At 32.8% G+C, this 14824-nt stretch overlaps 1 long non-coding RNA gene across 1 annotated transcript in view; it reads left to right on the top strand.

The window, feature by feature from the left end:
• LOC118182615 (uncharacterized) overlaps window positions 1-6340 on the top strand; it is a 47437-nt gene extending 41097 nt beyond the window's left edge. The window contains exon 3 of the long non-coding RNA XR_004757091.2: window positions 3198-6340. This is a non-coding gene — a long non-coding RNA (uncharacterized LOC118182615). The remainder of the gene's footprint in view (window positions 1-3197) is intronic.
• Window positions 6341-14824: the final 8484 nt, after the last annotated feature.

The following is a 14824-nucleotide window of genomic DNA, read 5'->3' as shown; positions in this document are numbered from 1 at the left end:
TTTTGAATATTCATAAATAACATATTTTACTCATTCATATATTGCTTATCAATAATAAAAAACGAAAAACTTTTACGATTTTAAATTTTTACAAGAAATTTATACAGAAACTAATTTATTAAGTCACCTTTCAACCATTTATTTGTCGAAAAAGGGAGCGCGTTAGATTGGCGGATTTCCATAGTTACGTTAAAAGAGAGCATGTAAGCAAAAATGTCATTGAAACATTATTTCAACATGGTCTGGCACTGAAATAATGTTTTCAAAGTTCCGTCTAGTTCACAGCAAATTGAAAAACATGTTAAGACTTAAATAAATAAATTCAAGGTCACTTTTGAAAATACCCATCATTAATATTTGAAACGTTAATTAAAGACAAAAATAAAATATGCATATATGTTATTGGAGAAGTCAAACAAGAATCAGCTTAATATTTGTAAATTTGTCAGGACTATTTTCGATGGTTCTGCAGTTATGCAGAACTATATTCCTTAGCTGCGTAAGTGCAAATGAACGAGATAAGATATTTGCATTTAGGCGGCTGAGGTAGATGGTTCTCTAGTAAAACCATGGAAACTAGTCCTGCAAAATTTACAAATATTAAGCTGATTCTTGTTGTTTGACTTCTCCAATTATTATTCGGCGTGTTATTTTAACTTAAATACATATGCTTATTGGCTGTTAATATTCACCTCATTTTCTTTCTACCTTCGTTTTTATAGCTTATTTTTTCAATCATTTTCAATATCAGTCATCAGGAAAGGCAAAGCATTTGTTTAGTGAGACATAAATTCGGACTTATAGCAAAAGCATTGTAGTTAATAATAAAACAAGTTCGCCTACACCGATTAGTACTCATTTAAATCTATATATTTATTAGAAAACTGATCTTGAAAATAAATCGAGATTTTAAAAAAGTTTTAAACACCGATTTAAATGAAAACTCATTATTATTTAAAGAATGATTTTATGCAGTTTAATTTCAAGTATCTCCGAAAATATTAATTCTCTTTGGTAATCTAACTGGTAAAGTGTTAGAGATATTAACTGCGATTATTTTAAATGGATTTGCTGACAAATACAGGACGTCTTGAAAGGGACTGGCGATTTTTAAAATGGAATAGCGAGTAAGCAGTGATAGCTATGAAAAATCATTCTTGCAGTAGATTAATGTGCAAGATCAGGTTTTAGTTTATTTTATTTACTTTATTTATTTATTTATTTTTTATTTACGTTTTAAGTATGCTTCTTTGTGGTAGAGGAAAAGCACCAATAGAATGTACTTTGGTTTCTAAAATTGTTATTCGAAAAATCACGTTAAAATGTTGTCGAAATGTCCACCATTTAAAGCAGTTATTTGCCGTAAGCGAAGTGAAAAGTTAGCAGACACGTTCTGGAACGTCATTGTTGGAATGGGTTTGCGTTCGTGACTGATAGTTTGCTCCGAGTTTTGCAAGCGTGCTAAGATTCTGTGGATATACCTCATCTTTCAAGTGTCCCACAGAAAGTAACCATGCGAAGTGAGATCCGGAGAATACGATGGCTAGTCAACATTCCTGCCGGTAGCACGAGGTGAATTCGACGCGATGCCGCGATTGTCAAAATATTCCTCCTAAAAAGCGAAAGCCTCGTCGGTCGGGTGAGGCATCGCACCATATTGTATGAACCAGGTTGTAATGCGATGCATTCAGTATCACGGTTTTTCTACATATTCCAGACATATTTTCTACATATTCTAGGTGGTCAATGCTGATTTCTTAATTTTTTGTTCGAGGTGTTTAGGATTATGATTTTAACTTTGCTATTGTGCATTTATATTTAAAATCGCAATTTTAGTTATTTATGTATGCTTTGTCATCCAGTATATTCGCCTCTATTTGAATAATGAAATTTTGCGTTAGTTTGTTCGCCATGTGAGATCACCCTGGCATCATAGAAAAATGCCACATTTTGGATTCAGCGCATGTTCTGGAATACTAGTAATCTCCTGATTTTCCAACGAATCGAGAAGCGAATGCATGAAACTCGCTACAGTGTAAATAGCATGAGAATGATCATGGAATAATTAAAAAGTAGAGAATCAATCCAACTTTAAAGTTTTGTATACATTTTGAGACTTGGCGATAAGATTAAACGAAATAAATAATAATATTAAATATAGATTAAAAAGGTGGATTAATTATTCGATTCTTTTTATTTTACAACCTGACTCTAACTTTGCACAACAATGAGCAATAATGTTAACACAATAAATCAATTCGTGAAATTAATCAAAAATTTTATTGAAAACAACGTTTTCAGGTAAAATCGTCGTTAAATATTAATATACATTTAATATACTTGTAAATATACTTGAAACCAAATGTAAACTTGCAAACAGAAAACTAATTAAAACGTATAAAAATAAATTGCGACACACTTTTAACTAAAAACGGAACATTAAATTACGACACAGCTTTGACGCTGCGGGAGAGCAGGAGAATCTCTTTGGTCTTAATTAACTGATGAGTGCGCCCACAGCACACACATTCGCCTTTTTTTAATATAAAATACGTATTTTATAACAATCGCTTTTCTCGGTAGCGGACCACAGAGTATCTATTTTGTGCATGTTTTAATTATCGCTTATCTTTTGTAGAAGACATTTAATTCCAACCTAGGTTCGAATCCCGGAGAAGGCATGGATGCTTGTAAACGGATAGTACTTTTGTGGCATGGAGACATTTAAAACACTGTTAAGCCGGAAATACTTGGTAACAGGAGAAATTGATGGTAACAGGAGTAGGAGACCTTTAGTTGCCCCCAAAGTAAAACGGCCCATCAAAACAGAGACGGAGTTTGATGGCAAATTTTTACTATCACTTTATAAGGTGCTCAAGGGCTTACGATACTGACTGAGGCAATGCTTTCCCTTTCGGCCATGATAAACTTTATACATCTAATATGGAACCTGAGTCAAGACCAGGAGGATTCAAAACAGCACCAGCAACTTGGATCAAACAACCACTGTTAAATGGTTTTTATCCATTTTGCCCTTCCCCTCCTAACTAATAAAATTTATGCTTCATTATAGAAATTTAGAACCCGTGTTTCTGTATTTGTGAGCTTATGGCATTACATATATCTTTTAGAAATTTATATTTAGAAATTTAAATGCATAGCTCGTTTTAGTTATATTTACGTTATTTGTCTTTCAGTGACCAACTGCAGGTTATTCAGTATATGCTGGACACTTTTCTTGCAATGGACCACTTGTCAAGATTTTGTATTCGAAGTACACACTGTTACGATCATTTTTCTTGAGTACCATTAAGTCAATGTGCTTTATGAAGTGGATTGTATCCCATAAGTTTTAATGTGTTGATTTTATTATTTGTGTTTTTACTGTCGGTGAAATTGTTGAATTATTACGTTTTTAGAATTATTGAATTATTACATTTTAAGAATGGGAAGTGTTGAATGCAGTTCTTCATCATACAAGTTAATTTGCTTTCCCCTTAACAAAGTTTGCTTCTTTTGCTGTGAAGACGCAGAAAAATACATAATGAAAGTTATTAGATTTTTAGTCTTACATTCAGTGCAAATATATATATATAAAGTAAATAATTTAGAACTAATATTTCACAAAGACCAGAAATTGAAATTCATAATTAATAAATTTCAAATAATCATATAAATGCAACAAAGAATTTTAAAATGTTAAAACCAAAACATTTCAAACAAGCAAAATTCCACTTCACAAAATTTATGAAATTTAATGAAAAAAGAACAAAAACAGAAGAAGAAGTCAATCAACCTCAGTGTCACTTCATCAGGGGGTAGGAACTCTGAAATTAATTGAAATCTCTCTTCTACAAAAATCCTTGCTTTTCTGTATCCAGAATTAGCCTATGAACTATTTCAATGTATTTTAAGTAACACATTAAAGTTTCCAAAATATTTCTTTATGTAGCATTGTTAGAATTTCTTATTTTAAACCTTATATGTCATAATAGCCATATTTTGCTGTAACAATGTAATGTTTTATGCCATTCGTCGTAGCAGATGATTTCGCCAATTTTATGAGTTTTGAATTTTTTTTAGCTGTGTGCAGTTATAATTTTATTTAGATTTAAATATGAACAGCAGAATTTAGGCAGCAGAATTTATTCCTTTTGTATGAATTGCTTCTTAAATTTCATCAATATTAAATGAAAATAACTTTTAATCTAAAAAAACAGTTATCTCCATGTTCCCTATGAGTCATATTTCGGGAGCAAAAATTTACTTTTAAAACAAACGCGGTTCGAACAGCTGTTCTAAAGGTTTTGGGAAGGAAAGTTGTATTTTGTGTTTTAAAAGAGTAGGACTTACGGTGAGTTTGCAAAGTTTTAAAATTGTCGGGGGGCGACATTTGAAGGACACAACTTTATCACTCTTTAGTCTCCTACGTACACTCGGCAAAAAAAAAAGGGGTGGACAGTTCTGTCGTTCTACGGGGTCGATTGACGAAATTTAACTTGCTTTTTTAATGTCTCGAAATTGCCCTCCCAAGAGTGCCCCAGAGACACTGTATAGGGTTAAGTCAAGAGATATGGCTGACCAAACCGCACTTCGAATAGCCTCACTCTCCAAGTAATCGTGTCGAACATCTGAGCTCTGTGTGGATGAGCGTTGATATTTATTAACAGGAACCCAAGACCAACCGTTCCCCTGAAGAGTCAACCATAGGGCTCTAAAATCTCCTCTCTATTATACCTCATAGCAGGCAGGGAACGTTTGTCAAATATATGCAGGGGTGTGCGTGCTTACAACATACAATGCTTGCCCAAACCATTACACCTCCACCACCGTAATGAAGTCATGGTGTCGGGTTCTAGGTTTTCTCCAAATATAGGTACGCCGAGAATCAGTGCCCGGACTTAATCTCTACTCATCTGAAAAGTCCACTGAATTTTGGTCCAAGGCGTATGTTGTCTGAACCATGCTAAATGCACTTTCTTGAGTTCTGCAGTGAATAGGACACATAAAGTAGGTCTTCTGGCAACTGCATACCGTGAAATTTCGCGTTCCAGGGGCAACACACAGTTAACGTGAGAACTATGAAGCTGTAGCAGTCCTGTGTCGCGGGTGTGAAAGTGCTGAATAACGATCCTCATTCGCCTTTGTGGATATTGGTCGACCTTGTCTAGGTCTTCTGGTTATGGATCCAGTGTCCGGAAATTGTATCCACAAATTTTAGACGACACAGGGCGTTACACTGCCCTTGTTTGTCATAAAATCTTGTCGATTAGGTGGATGGGGCTGCGCCCTATTTGTACAGGGCGTTACACTGAGTTCTGTAGCCACCTCAGCTTGTAATTGGCCTGCTTCCAATTTACCGACAGTTAGTTCTATATCCCATTCCGTCATGCACACGTGATACCTTATAAAACCTTTGACCTGATACCTTATAAAAGTTACCCAATTCTTGCAAGAAACACGGCAAACGCCGTCAAGGACTACGAGCACACAAACCATCGAAAACCCCTCGTGCGCTTACATCCCCTCCACAATCATAGCTCCGCATTAAATAAGCATACGCTTATGTATTCGATTCTGAATATTTGCATAGTTCCTTGCCAGCATATTTAGTGTCTTTGATTCAATACTTTTAATAAAAATAGCCATAATTTGCAAATTCTTTTAATTTAGCATACGAGTATTTGTGGGTTACCTTTGGGTTTAGGAAACTTTTTCATCATTAATAATGATTTGTTTTAAAAAACTTGGAATTATTACCATTTGTTCCACTCAAAATTCATTCGTTTGGAGTTTCAGCCTTTTAATCAGAAACAGCAGCAAAAATTTAAACACAAAATTTGAATTTAAACCTCTTTCCGTGAGACATCAATATTTTAAAGAAGAAAATTTCTGGGAGTGTAATAGATTACTATTACCATTATTTATTATGTGGTAACTCTACTAGGACTGCTGAGAAAAACTCAGTTTATAGACGCATTGCATGTAAAAGCAAATGCTGTGTTTTCGTGTGTCTGAAAATAAAATAATATTGTATAAATCTTAATATTACTTCTGGTGTAAATCTATTTTATTCTATTTATAATTTGTTTTAGCGATGTATAAGCATATGACTAGCATAAATCTACTGTAATAGAATAATATTTATGTGTTCCATTATCTATATAACAGCAAACTATCATCGAATATAAAAACAAAAATTATTGAATTCGTCAAGAATAGCAAACTTTCATATAATTTAAATTTTTTAATATTTTGATTATTTATTATTTTAAAGAAGACTTACTATTTTTACAAGTGTATCCCGAATCAGTGGCTTTCAGTGATTGGTTCCCAGTGGCTAAGTAGTAGTGCCGCAGGTAGCGATACTGAGTTTACCTGCACACGACTACTTATCTAAAAGGATCCTTGTACGTCTCATCATTTTTATGTCTCAAGTTTTCCAACTTCTGATTGGCACAGTTAAAAGTCGAGCTGTTTAATTCTTCAAAATATCAAGTTTGGTAATGTATGTTTTTACATTTATTGATATTTTTTTATTATAATAAGTTTAAACCTTTATTGTGTTATAATCCCATTTAACCAAAATAAGACGACAAATACAAGATATTTATACTTTACCCATGGTAGTTATTTTCGGTAGTTTCAGGTAGTTGGTGTTGGTGGTGTATTTAATTATCGCAAATCACACTGAGGCTATCTGCCTAAGGGTAGGGGTGCCTTCGTGGAAGATTTTCTAAGGGAAACTGGCTCGTATACACGTTGCACATGGGGAAAACCACGTAAACGCCCATGCAGCCAGCCCGTTCGCGGGATTCGAACCTCGGACCGAACAACCAGTGTTCAGCGACTTTACCGCTCGGCCGCTGGTGGGCCCGTAGTTACAGGTAGAAATATATATGTGTAACATTATTAACTAAGAGTATGAATTGCAGTACTTTTCACACCTGTATTATAAAACATTATTGTACTTAGCTTTAATTTGAAAAAAAGCGAATGAAGTGCATTTTTTCTTGAAAAACTGATTACGAGCTGTCTCAACATTTGATAAGCAACTCATGTAGATTATTAAATGAAATGTAAAGTAAGCTGAAACGGGAAAGTAATTCCTTTTGTTGTTGTACACACAATAAGTACTAAAGTATAAAAATCACTGATTTAAACCCTCTAGATTATCCTTATGATATTAATAAAAGAACTAAAATTTAAATGTAACTTTTTTCACCAAAACTTGCAATGCTGCATTCACAACATACTTATAGAAACTGAAGTTTCTTTTTTAAAACTTTGTCATAGCTAATTCTATCGCTATAAGATTTCATCTAAGAATCCCAATTTGCACAGCCATGGCTGATCTAATATGTCACAGAAAGCTTAAATTTATTTTTTCAAGTCATTTAAAAGAATCGTAAATTTTCACTTAATCTTGGTGGGCTGGAGAAAACGTAGTTATGTTTTTACTACCATTTCTTCACAACGTTACAAGTAGTCTGGGTGTCAATTATATCTGAAGTAAACCCTCTTCACTGCTTCTGTTAATACTATTTTTATATTTTTTGCGCGTTTCACGTAAATTAGAGCCACTCTGTAAAGATTGCAATATGCTGATTTTACTGAAAGAAAACTTGGGTTTAGAAAATCATGCAGCCACTAATAGTCCCTGTCAAACCATTGAGTCAAAAACCAATACATAGTATTAATAACATCCTCTTTTATCAACATCACAGCTTCTTCCGGAATAAAGTATCTTCTGGCATACTTAAGATAAAATGAATACCCCAAGCAAGTATTATTAGTAAATGCTTTAGATTTGTAAAATCTAATAGCGTTAAACTGAAACGAATGAGTTACTGTTATAAATCATTAGTAACACCTGAAAATTTCAGAGAGTTACAAATCAACTGAACAAATAGCTAATATTTCAGCTGACTTATATGTTTTTATTTATAACCTTTCCACAGCAGTGTCGGTGCGCATCAGCAAGGTTAATTTCAGTTATACCTAATTTTTAAACACATTTTAATGATGGTATTGTAGAGTCATTAGGTTAATTGGAAGCAGGAAAGATGAAAAATATGCAACCGCCTTCGCCGGGAATCGAACCACGGACCTCTGGAATACCGGCCCAGCGTGCTACCGTTATACCACGAAGGCACGCTAGGGAAGTGGGAGAAATACCTTATAGTATAAGCATCTTCGTGTCGATAAAAATTGAAATAATTTTTTATTTTCTGAGTTCTTATCTCTACTTCTATTCTTATGCCAAAATAATGTAAATATTTTACTTTTCAGATCCTGAAGTTTTGAATAAGAACTTCTCGTGAACTCGGTTTCATGAATTGCTGGAAAGCCTCTCATAGCAGATAATATGAATACATTGCTACGAATTTTGTACATAGATTATTTTAGTCGGATTATTATAGATTATTTATTATTTTATATATGTAAGATTGTTGTATTTTTCTGTGTATTATAACGTGAAAAGCTGAGAGGAATGATGCTCTATGAGGAAAATAAGAATATAGGGGCAAGCCTATTTAATATTGAGTATATAGCTATCTCTCTTAACTGGCGAGATATCGCCAACCTGACAACTAATTTTTGGTTTTGGCGACTAATTTTTTCGCCAAAGTTGGCAAAAAAGTCAGGAATAGGATAAGCTTAATTTGGACAGAAATTGCCAAAAGTCGCCAGACTTTATGACCATTCGGCGACATTTTGATCCGGTCCTTGTGTCATCGTAGGCCCTCATATATATGCTTTCCAGTAATGTTGAGAAGCAGAAAGTATTAGAAATACCTCGGCGGCTAGGAGAAACCGATATAAGAACGGAGACGACATCTTCTCTTAGTTCTTGTTGTTAGCTGTTAGTTCAGCGTGAATACGGATTACTTGGCTCTCTGCATCGCATTGTGTTTAACGTTCTTAGTAGTTTGAAGGTGTAACTACTGATTGTACTCTGTGATACTGTGAATACCTGAACGAGTGTTTTTGTGGAAACTTCCAGAACTGAGAAGTGTTTCTTTTAATAAAATAAATTTTATTAATCTATCTTTGGACCTGTGTTCATTCAATCTATTACGAACCCATACGCACGTAACAATATGTGACGTCTGTTTTGTATCCAGCACAAGAAAATTCCAGAGAAAAATATGCAGGGACTTTATTTAGAAAGAATGAAAAGATCTGGTCTCTGTCATGACCAATACACGAGAGAAGGTTTAGAAAAGGAATAAAATTTTATATTGCATCCAACGTTAACCGGTATAACTGACTGTAAGGTGCAAATTCATTTCTAAGTATTTTGTGAAACAAATTAATAATTTGCTTTACTGTCCCCTCTTATTTTCCACTTCTGGCCAGAATAAACGCGTGACTATGTTTATGCGAATTGTACTTGCTAACGCTTAAGTTATGGCTTTTCGCCAAGAACAAAGTTAGATGGACAGAAAGATTAGCCTCCTTGCCACTATATTCCACGCGAACTTTAGTTGCTTTCAGTTGCTGTCCCCCTTCAAGGCCAGAGGTTTAGTCCTCCCGATATTTAAAACGTATTGTAGTTTTCCGCAGTTTGCGCTCTACATACGCAATAAACTAAAAGGCCAACCTTAGTGTTAGTCATCTGTATAAAGTACTCAAAGTTAGCTCTTATTTAAATTTAGTTAGTTAGTAGTTCTTATATTTTTTACATTCAGACCACAAGTAGTTGGTCTTTGTATCCCGAAGTGTGGAAGCGCCTGTAATATCGTGGAGAATAAAGGGTAATTAAACCCTTCTCATCTTGTCATCTCTTTTACTCTCCATAAAACATAGTTTGTAGTCAGACTCACTGTCTCGTCAGGACACTTTATGTTTGCCAAGCGGGATAAGGAGGAATAGTAGTCCTGATAAGAACATTTCATCTTTTCATGTATTTTCCTGTTTATTTATGCGTTGTATAAAATACGAGTTTATATATTTTAAACCAGGGTCTTGTACTCCCTTCCTTGGTAAAACTGGGATAACAAAAGAACCTGAAGAATCTGTTTCTAATTTTTATACCAAACCTTAATTTATTAATCTGCAAAGAAAAGACCAAAATAATACAATTAAATTTTTTATTAATTTAATAATCAAACCGATATAAAGAAAATCACACCGATAATCAAAAGATTCTCATATTCAAATGATAACGTTATGAGCATCAAATACAGATTTCACACACTGTAGTCTTCTACTTTAAATAGGCATTTGAAGGCCTTTCCGATCCTCTCCCATTTTCTATCGTAACATGCGTCATCTTTGCCACACACTTATGTTATACACCTTATCTCAGATTATAATTCAAGTTAGTCTTCATTCATGCCCTTTTCACAAAGAGAAACATGTTAGACGGAAATCAAGTGGGAAGAAAACTATTATGGTCTCGACCAATCTACCGCAACTGTCATTAACAAGGTTGCAAGACAAACCAGACGGGAAAATCACCCTTAATAGACAATAGCAGAGATTGGCTATACAAATTATTACTAGTTCACAAATGTGAGGTTCGCTAAACGATATCATTTATCAATGAGAGAGCAAGACAAGGGTATAATACAGGGATTGGCAACCTTTGTAGCTGTGGTGTGCCAAACCAATCTACCAGTATGATTCAGGATGCCGCACATGAGGAAATATTTAAAATAATTTAATTTCGTCGGCAATGGATGCAGAGTTAGAGAATAGAGGACAAGAATGCAAATTTAATGTTTTATTATGTATTAATTATGCATTAAGATATGTATTAACATAAAAATAAACAACATAAAATGTAACTATTCCTTCAACACAAATAAAAAATTAAAATTATACATACAGGTATATTATGTATCTAACACAGTTATTAAAAACACATTTATTAAAATAAACTACATAAAATGTAAGTATTTCTTCAATGTAGTTAAATAAAAAATTTTAATGTGAAACTTATTCCTGCATCGCTCTACGTAATATTGCAATATCAGGGGTATAATTTGTGACTTGCAATTTCACTCATAATTCTGAATAGTCAGTTGTTAAGCAACTTCTTTGTAGACTTAAAATATTTTTCATATGAGAAAAGATTTGTTCGCATAGATATATGGAAGCAAAAGCGGAAAGTAGAGCACATGAAATTTTTTTCAAGCAATTCAATCTCGCGGACGCTGACATCCAGCAATTTACAGTAGCTGTCAATTTATCGTTAGAGTTATCTTTCAGTTTTTTTCGTAATTACATAAATTTTGCTTTCCATAATTCTGAAGGTGTTAGTTCAATAAATTTCATTTCAAAATTATCAACTTGCATTCACTCCGAAATTGATAAATCGGATTTGAATATTAATGGGCCTATTAACTCTGGTTTGATTAAGAAGAAAAATATAAGCATACAAGCTCAAAGTCTTAGCATCTTTTTAAAACTTTCTCCTTCTTAAACGTAGGTCTGAAGTTCATCTTTAGCCAAGGTCGATGTATTATCAAACGCTTTACATATTGGGAAGTATTTATAGGTACTGGTATTAAAATAACAGGAAAATATATTTAATTTTGTAGCAAAGCCTTTACAATATTCAAACCGCTCAAGCACTATTTGGCCCTTTGCATGCCATGCTTAATTGATTGAGATGTTTAGTTATATCAGTCAGAAACTTCAATTTGCATAACCATTCTTTATTTTTCAATTCGAAGAAATGTTGATTCTTAAGAAAAACTTGAATGTGTTCCATGCGTGACACAAACTTATTCAAGACATTACCTCAATTAAGCCAGTGGGTGGGGGGGGAAGCATGGCTGTATAAGAGGAGATCCACATTCTCGCTTGCCATTTCTTCTGAAAGAGATGCAAATTGCTTGTGTAGTAACACAAAGGAGACACTATGAAATAAACTATGTTAACAACAGTATTCATTACAGAAATTAAACACTGAGGGCGCCGAAAGAAGAGACAGGACGATTTATCTTTTCCTGATTTCTTAGAGTACCACTGAGAATTGTTCCGCGTGCCAGCCCCTGGTCTAATATCTGATTTTTAAAGGGTAACATATAAAACAGAAATTGCAAACGTTAAAATTAAATATCTCGGCTAAGTTTTGTCCTACAGATGTCAAACCTTTTATGATTTATTTTTAGATGCAGTACAAACTCAATACAACAAAAAGTTAGATATAGTAATTTTTTTTAAATTGATTTTTTTTTTTCTTTTTTTTCTTTTTTTTTTTCTCTTTAGCTGAAATTTTATTAGTCCAACTTTCAATCAATTTTTAATTGAAATATATATATATATCATATATTTAAAATTTTACGTAATTTCAGCATAACATAAAGATTTAGAGGTTGAAAGTGAAAAGTGCCTCTGAAAGCGCTTAAGGAATTGTCTGTTTACCCATGCCAAAATCAGGCCCTATATATAAAATTACATAACATGCAGTGGTAGATATGTTTAGAAATTAAATATAATGAATAAAATAACTATAAATTATTAAGATTTTTTTAGAAATTAAAAATAATGAATAAAATATCCGTAAATTATATTATTATATTGAATATGATTTTATTCTAATTATAGATACCAACATAATGCAGAAAATCATGGAATAATATAGAAAGATGAAACGAAGGAATAAACATGTTAGTTATTCAAGTAGCTTCAAGAAATAAATTATCAGAATCGCATTATTTCTCATATCAAGAACTGCCTCTCAAAAGGAATTCGCTGTGTTACCAGAAAAGAATTATTTGTTAATAGAATATTTCCACCTTTACTTCTACGGCCGCAAGTTGTTTTGCATTTACCATACCTCATTCGGTTGATTACTTAAATTTCTAAAATCTAAAATATCAATAGACTAATGAATGCACTGGCTACACAAATGGGTATGGAGTTCCGAAGAAAACGGATTTTAGCGCAGAAACTGCTGACACACTTTTATGAAGAATCTTGCAAAAAAAAAAAAAAAAAAAAAAAGTAAATATAGTTTGAAAACTGAAGAAAAATATTATTCAAATTCTAATGATCAAGCAAGTTACCCTGAACTCCGGGAACTCTGAAGAATGTTTCCTCGAACAACGAGGGACTAGCCAAGTTCAGACTGAGGAAGATCCTGAATAAGACCATTAATGGAAATGTGCAGAATTAAAATATATTTATGACATCTTCTAACCTCAAAAATTTATTTTAAGTATTTCTTGTTCTTAAATAGAAACTGTCAAAAACTATTTCGCTCGGCAGTGATCGTAATGAATTCAAGCCTTGTTGGTTTGGTGACAGACATCAAGTTGATAATAAGTAACATCACTGCGAGTTGTTTGAAGCATGTTCCATGGATATGAGATATAGCATCCATTATTCGGATGCGAGATGCGAATATAATTCTTTTCCAATAATGATATGATTTTTTACTAAAAGCCATTCTTGCTCTGGAAATAATTAAAAATTCTTTGTCTTACGTAACTGATCCATAAACCAAGTTTCTTTTCAAACTCCTTTAATTTCTCATGGGCATTGAGAGCGGTCAAATAATACCTTGTAGACAGAGATTTAGTTCATTTCGATCTGAAAAAGATATGCCAGTGTACTCAGCCACATGTTATAAACAAGAAATGACATAAAATCTTATTAATTTTTTAACAAATAACAGCACATTTTTGTAAATCTATGAAGACCACAGTTTGAGAAACGCTGATATAAATAATTTCACACTTTTACATTACATTGTAACACATTTGAACTTTGTATTATTAAATTATTTATCGAAAATAAATACGGATTTGATAACTTGACTTTCATAGTGCTGCTTTCTTAATATCTCTGAAAGTTATTTTAAAAGCGGGCTTTCTTTTCTCAGAATAGTATCTAGTTTTTCCAATGTAATTGATTTAGAATATTCAGAATATTCTCAGACTATCTCAGAAGTTTTCTCTATAATATTAATTTTACACTTTTTACCTCTTTTTTTAAAAAAACATATTTCGAGTTCTGTTACAGAATTGGCAGGGGTATTTTTTTTTTAGGATTTTAGAAATTGCATTTTTGACAGTTTAGAAGAATTTCAAGGCAAGATTTAGAGATTTCAGAAAAATGTGACGAAATGAAAAATGTCTTCATAGTATTAACACATAATGGGCGTGTTTTACAGAAATTTTGTGATGAGTTTCTTACTTTTGAAGAATTTTTGGAAGAATAGTGAAAATATAATATTTGAATGTTTTACTTCTAATATTAGAAGTCTTTTTCTTAACATGTTTAGCTTCCCTTTATTTTCTCTACTTTTCACTAGATACAAGCATGGAAAATATCAAAAATTCTTCTAATCTTATCACATGGACAAGCATTTGTAGAAAGGAATTTTTCTGTTTATAAAGAAATTGAAAACTGACAATTTAAAAGATTCATCTTGTATGTCTCAGTGCATTATACATAGGGCTGGCACTAGGCATTTTCCTACTTGATGCAAATTGCTGTGGATCCTAAATTCTGCTGCATAGTGCCTTCCTAAATTCTAAAAGTGTTGGCAATACTAGAATTTGTTGCTTGGTGTGTCACTAAATTCTAAAAACTCTGCGACAAAATTTCGGCCCTTACCATATATCATTTATATTTATTCTGAATATTCATATTACTAAAGATATTAAATTAGCAGCTTTTTCTATACGTTCAAAATGTATTTAGGGTTTTTAGAATAACAGAAATCCCTAATTAAATCCAAAAATTCTAAAATGAAGAGGCGAAGTATTGAAGAAAACAATTGAATACGTAAAGAGAAATAAAATTATATTTCAAAGATTTGTACAGTTATTATTATGTAAATTAACCAGTTGTTTATAAT

This window comes from Stegodyphus dumicola, chromosome 6, assembly GCF_044657685.1.
Source record: "Stegodyphus dumicola isolate Sdum_Otavi_A_Nest chromosome 6, ASM4465768v1".
NCBI classification, from domain to species: Eukaryota; Metazoa; Arthropoda; class Arachnida; order Araneae; family Eresidae; genus Stegodyphus; species Stegodyphus dumicola.
This window is presented reverse-complemented; position numbering and strand designations above follow the sequence as displayed.